This window comes from Narcine bancroftii, chromosome 10 (assembly GCF_036971445.1).
Source record: "Narcine bancroftii isolate sNarBan1 chromosome 10, sNarBan1.hap1, whole genome shotgun sequence".
NCBI classification, from domain to species: domain Eukaryota; kingdom Metazoa; phylum Chordata; class Chondrichthyes; order Torpediniformes; family Narcinidae; genus Narcine; species Narcine bancroftii.
The window spans coordinates 68,247,382-68,262,075 of NC_091478.1; the positions used below are offsets into that span (position 1 = coordinate 68,247,382).

The 14,694-nt window shown below is 40.3% G+C and overlaps 2 long non-coding RNA genes across 2 annotated transcripts in view; one reads left to right on the plus strand and one right to left on the minus strand.

Annotated features, from left to right (window-relative positions):
• Nucleotides 1-14,694, minus strand: part of LOC138744687 (uncharacterized) — a 40,497-nt gene that overhangs the window by 19,929 nt on the left and 5,874 nt on the right. The window lies entirely within an intron of this gene.
• Nucleotides 10-10,171, plus strand: LOC138743953 (uncharacterized). Its single transcript, XR_011345135.1, has 3 exons — nt 10-1,607; nt 5,163-5,243; nt 10,014-10,171. It is a non-coding gene; the product is annotated as an uncharacterized lncRNA (long non-coding RNA).

A 14,694-nucleotide genomic window follows, 5' to 3' on the forward strand; every position in this document is an offset into this window, starting at 1 on the left:
GGAAGCAAACCATTTAAAAAAATTGTTGTCCAGCGGAATCAACAAAATTCTTACTTCTGACCTTTTGATGCAAAGAAGGTTATTGATGAACTAACTGCACATGGTTAAATATAGGAATGGCCTATGGAACTTCTGCAATGATGTTCTGAGGCAAGGATGATTGACTTCCAGCAGTCGCACCCATCTTCCTGTCTGCTTGGTGTTGATTCCATCCATTGGAGCTGTTTTCTTGTTGCTCTTTTTATTTTATCACATCTCCTTGATGCAACTCAGCAAAATCTTGCCTTCCACCCCGTCAGACCACCAATCTTAGTCGGTGACTTTAACCAGGTCTGTGTCAAGAAAATCCTGTCCAGCTACCACAAGCATGTAACCTGCTGTACCAGACGTCCCAGCACTCTCGATCACTGCTACACTGAGTCCGCATTTTGGCAAGTCAGATCACATGGCTGTGTTCCTTCTGCCTTCATGCAGACAGAGCCTAAAAAGAGAGGCTCAAAGGGCAGGACAGCCAGAAGGTGGTTGCAGGAGACTGAAGAACAGTTACAGGATTTCCTCGAGTCAGTGGATTGGATAGTGTTCATAAACACAGCTGAGGATTTGAATGATTACATCAGGGCTGTTACAGTCTTATCAAAACAGCTCTGGATGAGCGTGTCTCCTCCAAATTTTTCCCCAAACAGAAGCCCTGGATGAAATCCAGAACCTGCTGAGAGCCAGATCACGGGCAATTAAGTCTGGAGTTCCAGATCACAACAGAAGGAGCTAGTATGACCTACAGAAAGCCATCTCCTGGGTGAAGTTGATTTTCTGGATAAAAATCGAAACAACGAAGGATAGCCAACAACTGTGGCAGGGTCTCAATGACATAACCTGCTACAAAACTAAATCCAGTGCGGAAGGAAATGGAAAAGCTTCTCTCTCAGATGAAAATGGCTTCTACACCTGATTCGACTACGAGAACAAGGAAGAACCATGACTGCTCACCCCCATGACCCCTGATGATCCTATCTTGTCTGTATCCAAGGATGACGTGCGGGCTGCCTTCAGGAGAACAATCCAAGGAAAGCATCCAGACCGGATGGAATACACGGCAGAGTATTAAAAACCTGTTCTGACCAACTTGTCAATGTATTTATGGATATCTTCAACATCTCACTCTGACGGGGCGTGGTACCCACCTGTTTCAAACAGGCATCAATCATACCGGTGCCCAAGAAGAGTGTAGTAACCTGGCTAAATGAATATCGACCAGTGGCCCTCACATCAACAGTGATGAAGTATTTTAAAAGGCTGGTGTTGAAGCATATCAGTTCCTGTCTGAGCGGTAACATGGATCTGTTCCAATTTGCCTAACACGGGCATTTAACACCATCATCCCCTTAAAGCCTATCAGCAAACTTTAAGACCTGGGACTCAACACCCAACTGTGTAATTGGATCATGGATTTCCTCACCTCCAGATCACAATCAGTGAAGATTGATAAGTACATCTCCTCCACAATCTCCATCAGTACTAGAGCACCACAGGGCTGCATCCTTAGTCTCCTGCTCTACTCACTTTACACCAATGACTGTTTGGCTCAGTATGACAATTTGCTATTCCTAGTAAGTCCCATTTCTCCAACTTTTTTTTGTCAAGCGATGTTCAACCCTAATATATTTAATTCCAAGTCCTAACTACCATTCCTTGGTCCTTCTCATTGTGTTCAGTCCTCCCAATGCATGATTGCCAAGTCAAGTCAAGTTTATTGCCATCTGATTGTACTAAGCAATGAAGCAGCATTTTCGTTCCTCGGTGTAAAACACGCAGACACACAACCAGACATAGCGTACATACAGATGAACAGTACACATGCAGGTCAAATATTTCAACCATGACAAATAAGTAAATAAATTTTTGGGGTTTTTTTCAACATATGAGAGTCTCAGATGGTTCGTATGAGCAGTTCCATTGGTCATTCAGCATTTTCACTGCCTGTGGGAAGAAGCTGTTCCTCAGCCTGGTGGTGCTACCTCTGATATTTCTGTATCTCTTCCCCAATGGGAGTAGCTGAAAGATGCTGTGTGCAGGGTGAAAGGATTCCTCAATGATTTGTTGCACCCTCTTCAGAAAATGATCTTGGTAGATCACATCGATGGGGGTGGGGGGGTTGTGGCACGCAGGTGTGTGAGGATGGGCAACACTGGCACCACGTACAGCAGCACCGACAGCACCTCACACCTGATGACGAAGTTCTTCTCTGTTATTGAGAGGGATTACTGCTCCCACAGTCCCAATTTTTGCTGGACCTTAGCGATCCATTTTGGTCAATGCTTGTTGCATGCCTCAGGCCATCCAAACCTGATTTCCCAGCACCTTCAGATAGCCAGTTCTGACTGTGAAGGGCATGGTGGACCGGTTGGGCCAGTCACTGAAGAGGATTGGTGCCCGATGTGGACTCAAAATGCCCGCATATCAGTCTCTAGACTGATCACGTATCCAAACAGAAGATGGTGACATCATCCATGTACAGGTAGGCCTTAACCTGGGTGTCTCCGCTGCCTGGCACAGTCACTCCTCTTATGCTCTTGTCCTTCCTGATGGCTTTGGCACAGGGCTCTATACAACACACAAAGAAGACTAGAGACAGAGGGCAGCCTTGCCTAACTCCAGACTTAATGGGGAAAGTATTTGATTCCCACCTGTTGATTTGGATTCACCAAAATTGATACAGTCCTGATAAAAGTTTCATTTATTTTCTTCCCACTGATGTTGTTTGGCCCATTGACTTCCTCCAGTAGATTCTGCTGATACAATTTATCTGCCATTTCCTTATTTCCATTAGTCACATAACATTTATAGAAAAGAGAAATAAGAAGTATTAGGGATAAAATAACATGGAAAATCCTGGAAGAATATGGAAAATGCAAAATGTTAAATGTGTGAAATGCAGAAGTCATGGTAGAAGAAAAAAAATCAATGTGATTTTCACTTGGACTATCGTCTTGAGTTGGTATAGTTGAGAGATGGTGAAATTGATGATCAGGCTTCTCTACTTAGGAAATGTTGACTTTAACATCAATGTCTGAGAGGGACAGAGTTCAACTGAAACATTGATGTCAAGAATGGCAGTCTTTCCTTGCACAGCATCACTCCTTGTAGATTCTTAAAATTGCTCTTTGGCAGTGGTTTTCAAACTTTTTTTTCCACTCACGTACCACCTTAAGTATTCCCTATGCCATAAGTGCTGTGTGATTAGTAAAGGATCACTTAAGGTGGTATGTGAGTTGGGAAAAATGGTTGAGAATCACTGCTCTAGATCCAATCATTACTGAAATATTTTGCTTGAGAAAAATTGTAATTGCTCCATTTCCTTTAGAGTCATGAAACCGTGCATATAAGAAAAAAGCCATGGTTTGGTAACTTGTGAATGCAAGGCAATGGAAGCTTTCGTGAAAGGCCCATGCTGCCAGGAACTGAATCTCTTGACCTCAGTTTGGAGAGAGATTGATGCAAATCGGAGCATAAGATTAGATTGAAAAGAGGTCGATGTGACAAAGAAGCTAGCCTTTTGACAGATTAGAGAGTGTCCATGTGGATTAAAGCCTAACCTATCATTTTCAGTGCTGGAGCAAAGGAATAATGTAAAGATCTGTAATAAAGGAGGTTTCTTCCTTACAAAATGGATTAGCAACAGTTGAGATGTGTTGGCTGTTATTCCTGAGACAGAAAGAGCAAAGGAGATAAAACATATTGATTTGGATTGTGACGTTCTACCTGTCAAAAGAATTCTGGGAGGGCAATGGTGTGTTCAATCTGATGTTTTCAAATTCAAATTTGTTTTGAAAGAATGACCTTTGACGAAAAGAGGTATTCTTTCAACCATAAAGATCAATATACAATCCTTTGGGAATATTGGCACCAGTAGTATTAATAATCAAGAAAATTCTGCATTGTTCAGAAGAAAATTTGGATGGGATGAAACTATACCAGATTCCATCGCACAAGAATGGATGAATTGAATTGAGAGTCTTGAGAGGTTAGAAAGTTTTGAAGTTGACAGATGTTTTAAATCTACAGACTTTGGAATTGCCACATTTGCTCAGTTACACCATTTTGCTGACACCAGCGAAGGTGGTTTTGGTACTGTCAGTTATTTACCACTGCAAAATAACCAAGAGTGAATATATTGTGGATTTGTAATGGGAAAGGCCAGAGTGGCTCAATTAAAGCCAGTCACCATACCTCAAATGGAATTGACTGCCGCAACTATGGCGAGTAAAATGGACACTGTGTTAAGAATAGAGTTACAGATGGAGTTAGCAGATTCTATGTTTTAAATATATCCATAACAAAACCATGAGATTTCATCCCTTTGTGACTAACAGAATTAATGAGATCGAGAAGGTTTCAAATGCTAAACCTGGACATCAACAAATGGCGGATTTGCCACAAGACAGAGTTTCACCTGATGAACCCCCATTTACATACATGGGAGTTGATTATTTTTGTCCATTACAAGTAAAGTGCAGAAGATTTTGAAAAGATATGGAGCTATTTTTACTTGTTTGACTACGAGAGCGATTCATATTGAAGTAGCTTCATTGCTACTTCGATGTTTAATCGTCAGATGTGGATTCAAATGACATCGAGGCACGTACACTGAATCATCTCTTACTTCTTAAATGTAAACCTTTAATGCCTTCGGGTCAATTTCAGAAAGAAGATATTTATGCAAGATGCAGATGGAGACAAGTGCAGTTTATTATGGATTTATTTTGGAAAAGATGGATGAAGGAATATCTTTCATTATTACAAGAAAGACAAAAATGGTCTATAGCTAAACACAATTTTTTTGTGCAGAGACATTGTAATTATCATGGACAATTCTGCACCAAGAAATCCTTGGTTCCTGGGGAAAATCGTGGATATAGTTCCATGCAAAAGCGTGGATTAAAACTTAAATCGATCTATTACTAAAATCTGTCTTTTACAAGAAGCAGAAAGTTTTGATTTCTAATCTTATATTTACCATATTTACTTTTGTATCTTTAAGAGTAATTATTAAATATTAGTCATTAATCTCTATTATAATAATTATGGGCCAGAATGTAAAGGTTAAAACCTTGTGTTTTCGATTTGTAGCTAATTTTGTGACTATCCATTTATATTGTTACCAGAGTTACTACGACGTCATATGTCGTAATATCCGAGTGGACTGAGAGTTTGTATCTCATTCTTTGAAGAATCGTGACAGAGACGTAAGCTAAAGATACTTTTCTTTGAATTCATCTTAATCATCTTATTTCATCTTTTTAATCATCTTATTTTTATATCTGTTTAAAGTGGAATATCGTTATATCATTATACAGTATCCTTTGTTACTCATTGTTATGACAATCTCAATGCAAAGTTATGCAAAATGTTTAATTGTGTTATCAATGAATTAAAGCTACTTACAGCTGCAACTACGAAGTTTGATTGAGTGAATTAATAAGATAGTAATTTGGAATATCAATGCTTACATTTCTTTGAAGATGACACATTTTGAAATTGGGGAAGACCAGAACTTGGAAAGTGTTGTCTATTAATGATAGCTGGTCATGTCATTGTTATATCATTGTTGATCCTTGGCCAGTATATCACCTCTCGTGCGCTTTTCTTTCACTTTTTGATTCCAAGATGTCCTCCATAGATCCTTTTTAGCAGCTCTTTTCTCAGGCTTTTTGGGATAAGGATTTTGCTTCCTTTGTAGATGACGTCTTCAACCACTGGTAGTTCCCTCCTGCAGTTGCAGTACTCTGAAATGTCAGGTGACTGGTCCTGCTTCATGTTGGGCCATCCATCTAAGATGTTTTTTCTCATTTGTCTCAGTGTTTCATCTTTGTTTGTCTCTGATTTTATAAGCTCCATTTTTGCATCTGATATGGGCAGTGCACTTGTGACCATATTCACGTCTTCATCCATTTTGGTGTTTGGGGGCTCTCTCGTGTCAACATGTCTGCTGTGTACATTAGCTCACCCGGAGTGTACGCTACATTCAGTGTATAGGGTTGCAGCCTAATCATTATTCTTTGTATTCTCAGTGGACATTCATTTAATGGCTTTTGGAACAATACAATCAAGGGCTTATGGTCAGTCTCTATACTGATTGCTTGTCCTGACACAAACTGATGAAATCTTTATGTGTTGCTGAGCAGCTCCTTTTCAATTTGAGCATATCGTGTCTCCGCGTCCATTATTGAGTGTGATGCATACGCAATGGGTTGCCAGTCATCATATTTTTGCAGAAGAACTGCACCAAACCCACTATGTGATGCGACTGATGATATGTTGATGGGTCTCGCTGGGTCGTAAAACCTCAGAACTGGTTCCTCTGTGAGCTGTTTCTTTAGTTCCCTCTAACTTTTCGTGCTCATGATTCCACTCCCATTCAATGTTCTTTTCTGTTCGTCTTCTCAATGGAGCCATCTTTTCTGAGAGGTTGGATATGAATTTACCCATATAGTTGACCATTCCATTAAACCTCTGTACGACCTTTCGGCATTGTTGCCTTGCATTGACATGTTCCCAATGGCGGACACCTTTCTGGGATCTGATCTGATGCCCTCACTGCCAATAATATCTCCTACAAATGTTAGTTATGTCACCCCGAGCTGGAATTTCTCTTTATTCAGCTTCAGGTTTGTTTTCCTTGTTGCTTCCAGCACTTTCCTTAGTTTCTCATAATGTTCCATTCTCATAGTTCCCCATACTACGATGTCATCCATTAAGGTATCAACTCCTTCCAGGTGCTCATAGACCATATGGATAGTTTTGTGATACACTTCAGGAAATGAGGCAATTCCGGATGGTCACCTAGGAATCTGTATCTGCCAAATGTACCATTGAACATGCACAGTCTTGAACTTGTTTCATCCAATTTTAACTGCCAAAATCCTAATGATGCATCTAACTTGCTGAAAAACTTTGCATTTGTAAACTATGACATGATTTCTTCATGTGTCAGAAGGTTAAAGTGTTCTCTCTTTATTGCTCTGTTTAGATCTCTTGGATCCAGGAAAATTCTAAGCTTTCCATTCTTTTTGTCCACAACGACAAGTGAACTCACCCATTCAGTTGGCTCATCTATCTTCTGAATCACATTCAGGCTTTCCCTCCTGTCCAACTCTGCTTTTAGTTCCTTTTCAAGTGCAAATATAACTTTTATGCATGGATCAGTGGCACACGTTTATCCACTCTGATCGGGTGTTCTCCTGGAAGGCAGCCTAGATCCTGAAATAGGTCAGTGTACTCTTTCATGAGTTCATTATAGACTGTCTCTCCTTCACTTTCCACCACAGGATTCTTTTTACCAGGTTCAGTTTCTCACAGGCTGTTAAACATAGTATGGCCTGTACATCTTTTGGTTCTACGATGATTGCTAGATTGCTAGCATGTGCTCTTTGTCTTTGTGTTTCATTTTGACCATGCATTCTCCTTGCAGTGGTATATCAGTACCTGAATATCCTGTCACCTTCACTTTTGTTCCATACATCTTTGGTCTGGATCTAATCTTCTTAAAATCAGTCTCTGATATTACATTAATTTGTGCTCCAGTATCCAATTTAACTGAAATGTATATGTCATTCACTTTTAATCTTAACATCCAGTCTTTGTTTTCTTTCTTGTTTTCATTCACACATCTACATCGAATTCCTCTATCTTCCTTTCATCTACTGCATGAACCTTGCTTTGTTGCACTTGGTTCCTACAGCAATGGGCATAATGGTTGCTTTTAATGCACATATAGCATGTTTTACCATATGCTGGACATTTTTTTGGTAGGTGTTGTATATTGGATTGATGACATGGCTTTCGATTGTCTCTTTCATTTTTGTTCAGTGGCCACACCTCTCTTTCCACTTTGGCGCACTTTTGTTAAATGGTTTATGTCTGATTATGCTCATTGCATCCACATTGCAGCTAGTTTCACTGGAAAACTCTTTTGCCTGAATTTTTACAGTTTCTGCAGCTCTATAGAGTGCTAAGGCTTTTTTCAGGTCTAGCTTTTGCTCTCTTAGCAGTCATTCCCTTAGACGATTATCTGGAATACCTCACACAAGTCTGTCTTTTATCAGCAAGTTAGTCAGTCCATCAAATTCACATGTTTTGTTTCTGTTTCTCAATTCAGTCACATACTGATCAATACTTTCCTCCATTTTCTGTACACTTGAAAAATCTGTGCCTTTCAAATGTTTCATTATGTTTAGGTATGCAGTATCCCTCAAATTGTTCCATTATTTTTTCCAGTTTCATTTTGTCTCCTTCAGCAGCAAATGTGAAGTCATTATACACCTCCAGTGCTTCATCACCCACGACATGTAAGAAAACTGATGCTTTCACTTTATCACTTTTCTTGTCAGTTCCGACTGCCACTAAATACAATCCAAAATGCTGTTTAAATCTGTTCCAGTTTTCAGCCACATTACCTGCCAGCTGAAGTTTCGCTGGTGGATGTAATCCTTCCATTTGGCTTCTCTTCACTGATCAGTTGCTGACTTTAGATTTTACCTTTGAAAGTATTTCCTTCTAATTTCCTTCATCCCACTTCTGACACCATGTTTCATCTTGTATTCGTATGTGTGAATTCTTAAGATAACGCATGGATGAAGGAAAAGGTTCTTTAAAGTTGATATGAACAACACCATGAGGCAGTCCATGAGGCTGCAAGTCTCCATTACAGATCTTACATGCTGTGTGTCAGCCCCCTGCTGGCAGCCAAGTCTAATCGAACAGTAAGGTATTGCTAGTTGCCTTGCAACCACGATCACTGTCATTACACCAGATTCACTGGTAGTCGCTGAGCTACTACATGTGGTGGGGTACAAGTTTGAAGTGTTTGACAGCCCTGGACATGTGGCAGCATTAAAACGTGAACTTTATTGACAAGAGGAGAGGGGTTCTGCCAGTGTGAGGAGGAGGGGACACCACCTAACAAAGACATGTAACAGGTTCACGCACACTCACCTGTGAACTGATTTTGCTATTGTCTAAGTTAACCACAACCACAGAGGGTTAAAACAAACAATATCTGCCACTCCTCCCATGACAAGCAGACATAGCACACAACTTCAAGAAACTATTTCAAAATTAGATCAAAGGACCCACAATGGTTTCCTTTGAGATGCATGCGAAAGAGAGCCCCGGCCTATCTACACACCTCACATTTAGTTAATCCTCTAGCACTGTTCACAATCCCCAGTATAGAGTGGCTTGGGAAGTTACGTCATCAAGAGGACAAAGAAGAAAGAGAGTGATTGGAGCATACAACCATATGTTATATCTGGCACCTGGGGGCTGACCCAGGATATGGTTCTTGTGAGCTTAGGTGACCAATTGTTAGGTGACCTGTGGGTCACCTTACACAGGGGGCAGTGATCCTCCGCCACTTTCCCTATCTGACTCGTGAGGTGACCCATTGTGGTGTGCTGAGGTAGCAGCGAGCAAGCACAAAACTGTACAACAGGGTTTATTCAGGTAAAAGTCTAAACACCAGTTCTTGCTTTGGTGGTTCCTGTGTGACTAGCTCAGGATGAGTCGGCTCAGGTCTATATTTGGGTCGGCTGACTGACAGCTGGCCAGGTGGAGTCACCCCCCTAGGGGGTCTATTCAGGTCAGCTGATTGACAGCCGGCCAGGTGCAGTCAACCCCTTAGGTGGTCTTCCTGCAGGTAGAGAGATCGCTCCCTGCAGTAGGCTGGTGGTCGTACCACCACACCCTGTGAGTGTTATACCCCGAATGACTACAATCCCCTCCACCTCCCACTGCAGAACCTCTTTCCAAAATGGTAGAAGCATGTACACATTCAATAATTTCTCTCAGAAAATAGTGTCTTGGTTTAAAGATTTCAATATTAGACATGTGTCGCATGCATGGACCAGCGTGCAGTTCCCAATCTTTAGTAACAAGGCCTCCATCCTGGGTCTGCTATGGAATATCAAATGAAGATTTGCTTACCATCCATCTCACAATCATTCTTTCTTTGTAAGTGACGCACCGTAAATAACTCGAGAGGTTGAGACTGAATCACTGAATAAACACAATGGACAGGGACCTCATCCTATGCCGTGACCCGGGCTTTCTGGGGAGAGGCTTTATACCAGGAAAAAAGAGAGAAGGCTCAGAGGCGCAGTCACAGGATGGGGCGGAACCAGGTAATCAGTTCACCACATTAAGATGGTTAAAAATTTTTTTTGCTGGACTTTGATCTTTTTACTGCCTTGTATTTCCAGTATTCCTGTCTATAAATTTAAATTCTGGAGATCAAATGGCCTGAATGTTTGCCAGCTACTAACAACTAAAAGACACGTGATCCGCCTTGTGTGGATAATTTTGTTTGGTTGATGTCTGAAGCTGCCCCTTGGCTGTTGATCCAATTAGTGTAAGAGAGACTTTTCTAACTACTTTTTAAAATCAGTGATAGAGGAAACAGGAGTCTCATTTCTATGGAGATATTTGAAGTGTGTTGACGTTTGAGAAATGCAAGTTATTAAAAAGCATGCCATATAATAAAGATCTGGAGAATTATTTTTGCATGCCATGCATTTTATTTGTTACTTCCTTGAGCAGATTATGCCATCTCCCCAATTTCTCACATGCAAATCATTAAACTTCCCAATTTTAAGTATTTTTAAATGAAATTGCAGACTCACACAGAATTTTTATCAAATAATCTTGAATTTGCTTTTTAAAAATAGCTGAGCTGTTGCCACTTGACTTTATTATTGGATGAACCTTATTAACAAATATTGAGCATCATCAGTTCCTCAGTTACAATGAAAATGTGGGCAAGGTTTCAGATAGATCCCGGTTCCACAGGTGGCAATTTTGAACACATCCTTTATGGAACAGGTGCAGAAATCATTCTTAAGTTTCAAATTAAACGAATTATCCACTCTTGTTGCAGAATTAAGCCGTGAAAAATTTAAGGCCCTCTCAGTCAAGAGTGACTCCATTTTTAAAGAATTGCAAGATATCACTAACTGTTGGGTGATTTATCTGTCCCTAAAATCACATTTTGCATATGAGATGTCACACTTACTCACCACAAAGTTAAAATGTTGCATATCTTTTTTAAAAAAAATCATCTTCTTTAAAGTATAAATGGGACATTTTGGGAGACACAGATGCCATCTTAAAGACTCTTAAATAGGCACATGGATGTACAAAAAAATAAAGGGTTATGGGCTGTACATTTTGGAAAGGTTGTATTGTTGCTGGAGAAGATTTATATAGGCCGACACAACATTGTGGGCCGAGTGGCCTGTACTGTTCTGCAATGTTCTATGTTCCAACTTTATGCTGCAGGCTATCCCCCAATTTCATCCACTGTTATTTGTTTAAATGGAGTATATATTTCTTATTTTTTATCTTCTTTCTTTGTCTCATCTGTTACAAGCCCAAAGGACCCCAAAACCCAACAGCAATAGATATTCACCAAGACAAATGGTTACTTAAACAAAAGTTGCTTTTAATTATCTTTAAACATGAAAACAGAATCACACTTTAACTTACACTATTTAAGCCCCTTCTAATTCTAACCTCACATGTGTGTGTGTGTGTGTGTGTGTGTGTGTGTGTGTGTGTGTGTGTGTGTGTGTGTGTGGGTGTGTGAAAGTTCAGAAAAGTTATTTGGTTCCCAGCCCAATCTCACTTCTCATTCTTCCAAGTTGACTGGTTGCAGGCAATTCTTATTCTGTTCACGGAATTTAACATTTATTAAGTTCACCAGGCTTTGGTGCTTGAAAGGTAAATGGTTATTGCTCAGGAAGGTTCTTGTCAGTTTTCAGAGAGAGATTTGTTGTTCGCTGTACACCCACAAGTGATTCCTTTTTAAACAGCCACTTCAGTGTCTTGCCGAAGAAACTTGCCCCCTCAGGGTTCTGCAGATGATAACCTCTTTCTTTCAGGTCACTACAGGGTTCCTTTTTTGTTTCTCTTATTTCAACTGAAACATTAGGCAGCCAGTCCTCTCCTCTTGCATGAAAAACAAGGGCTTTGACCAGGCTGAACGAAGCACTCACAACCCATCATCCAACTCGGGTCTTCCACAAACTTGCCAGCTTGTCCCGTTCCAGTCCCAGTGCTGCTGCTGGCTGTAAATCTGTAGAACTGATCTCTCTCTCTCTTTCTTTCTCTCTCTCTCTCTCTCTCACTCACTCTATCTCTCTGTGAGAGAAAACCTGTTTGACACTCTCTGCTTGCAAAGCCACATGACTCTCCGAGAACAGCAAGTTCCACTCCAGACAATCTCCAGCTCTGACAAGCTCTTTCATCTGTTGCCTTTTTGTTAACAACAATCCACTAGTGAAGTCTCTTGGGCACTCTCCAAAGCTTTTGCAAAGGCTCTGGGGCTGACATATCTAGCATGAGCAGAGCTCCAGTATTTTAAATAAGATTTGTTTTAAAGTGTTTGTGTGTGACCTACACTAAAAAAAACCCCTGCCCCAATTTATCTCCCCAAAACATATCCATATAGGAGGAGTCACGTGATTGAGTAGTGGCCGGACGAAGAACTCCAGCCCTCTCCAGAAAAGTCGGGAAAAACAAGAGAAAATACAAAGGCACAGAAATAAAAGTTAAAGAAAAGTGAGTATAAAGGTGGAAAGAAGATGGAGACAAAAGAAGAAAAATCAAAATCAACGGTAAGAAGAGAGGAAGAGAAGACAACGGAGGAAAAAGGTGAAAGCCTTACCTGTCCGAAGAGGCCCGCAGTGGAGAGAGGAGCCCGCTACCTCAGGTCGGTAGAAAAAGAACTACAACAATGGCTCGCAGAGCCGAGTAAAAGTGCGCAACTGCGCGTGCGCGACTCCTCGCGCATGCGCGATGCGCATGAAAAAAAACACACCGACGGGAGGGGGGACCAGCTGGGGAGTCGATCTCCACAGCCGGCAACGACAGCTGCAGAACACCTGCAGCAAGAAGAGACCACAGAAGACAATAGAAACAAGAAAGAAGAGAAGGAAAGGGCAACAAAGAAACAACAGATGGCCAACCCAGAGGAAGAAGAAGAGGAAGAATACAGTGAAATAGATGAAGGGAAAGGCAAGGTAAAGGATATACTTTCTCTTGTTAGAGGATACATGGAGTCATTTAAAGAATGGTAAACACAGGAATTCAATGATTTAAGAAGAAGAATAAACAACACAGAAGAGAAAGTGAATAAAATAGATATGACCTTAACAGAAATGGGGAAAAAAATGGACAAGATGGAAGAACGGGCAGTAGCAGCAGAAATGGAGGTAGAAGACTTAAAAAAGAAATTGGAGAAATCTAATAAAAAAACTAAAGAGACACAAGAACTACTAGCTCAAAAAATAGATACAATGGAAAACCATAACAGAAGAAATAACATAAAGATAGTGGGCCTTAAGGAAGATGAAGAAGGCAAGAATATGAGGGAGTTTATAAAAGAGTGGATCCCTAAGACCCTAGGATGTCCAGAACTACAGCAAGAAATGGAAATAGAAAGGGCACATAGAGCATTGGCCTCTAAACCACAACCACAACAAAAACCAAGATCTATTGTAGTAAAATTCCTAAGATATACTACAAGAGAAAAGGTACTGGAGAAGACAATGGAAAAAGTAAGAGAGGGCAACAAACCACTGGAGTATAAAGGGCAAAAAATCTTCATTTATCCAAATATAAGTTTTGAACTCCTAAAGAAGAGAAAAGAGTTCAATACAGCAAAGGCGATTTTATGGAAGAAAGGGTATAAATTTATACTAAAGCATCCAGCGGTATTGAAAATATTTATTCCAGGACAACAAAACAGACTATTCTCGGATCCAGAAGAAGCACGAAAATTTGCAAAACAATTACAAAAATAGACTGAGGGATGAAGACGGGTAATGAGAGTAAAAATGATCACGATTGATATGTATGTGGGTAAAGACAAAAATAGACTGAGGGATGAAGACGGGTAATGATCACGATTGATATGTATGCGGGTAAAGAGGTATAAGAGTGAATAGAGACAATGTGCATACGTGAATGTATCTGTACTTAGAGGAAAATATAGATAGTATAGACAAGAATTAATAAGGGAAGGTAATGGAATAGAGAGAATAAGGAGGGAATTAAAAGTGACCTTTGTGACATATGAAAAGTGAAATCTTTTCTGGGGGGGGCTGGGTGGGGGAAAAGAGCGGTCACTGCAAAATCAGTTGACGCTTGCGAGTGGATTCGCAAATCCAAATGGAGAGGGGAGATGTGGTTGTCCGACAAGGGATAAAGGACAACTCAGGAGGGGAAGGGGAGATTGGGGATAAAGAAGATAGAAATAGGAGAATAAGGAAAATGTTGGATGTTGTAGGAATGTTGTCTTGTAAAGAGTTGAAAATAAGAAAACAGAAATGGAAAAGGAGGAAAGGTAATGATGGAAAAACGGAAAGAGAAGATAAACAAAATATAAAATGGCTACGCTGAACTATATGACTTTAAATATTAATGGAATACATAACCAAATTAAAAGGAAGAAACTACTAAATTTACTGAAAAAGGAAAAAATAGATATAGCATTTGTCCAAGAAACACACTTAACTGAATTGGAGCACAAGAAATTAAAGAGAGATTGGGTAGGACATGTAACAGCAGCATCGTATAATTCAAAAGCAAGAGGAGTGGCTATATTAATTAGCAAAAATGTGCCATTTAAAATAGAAGAGG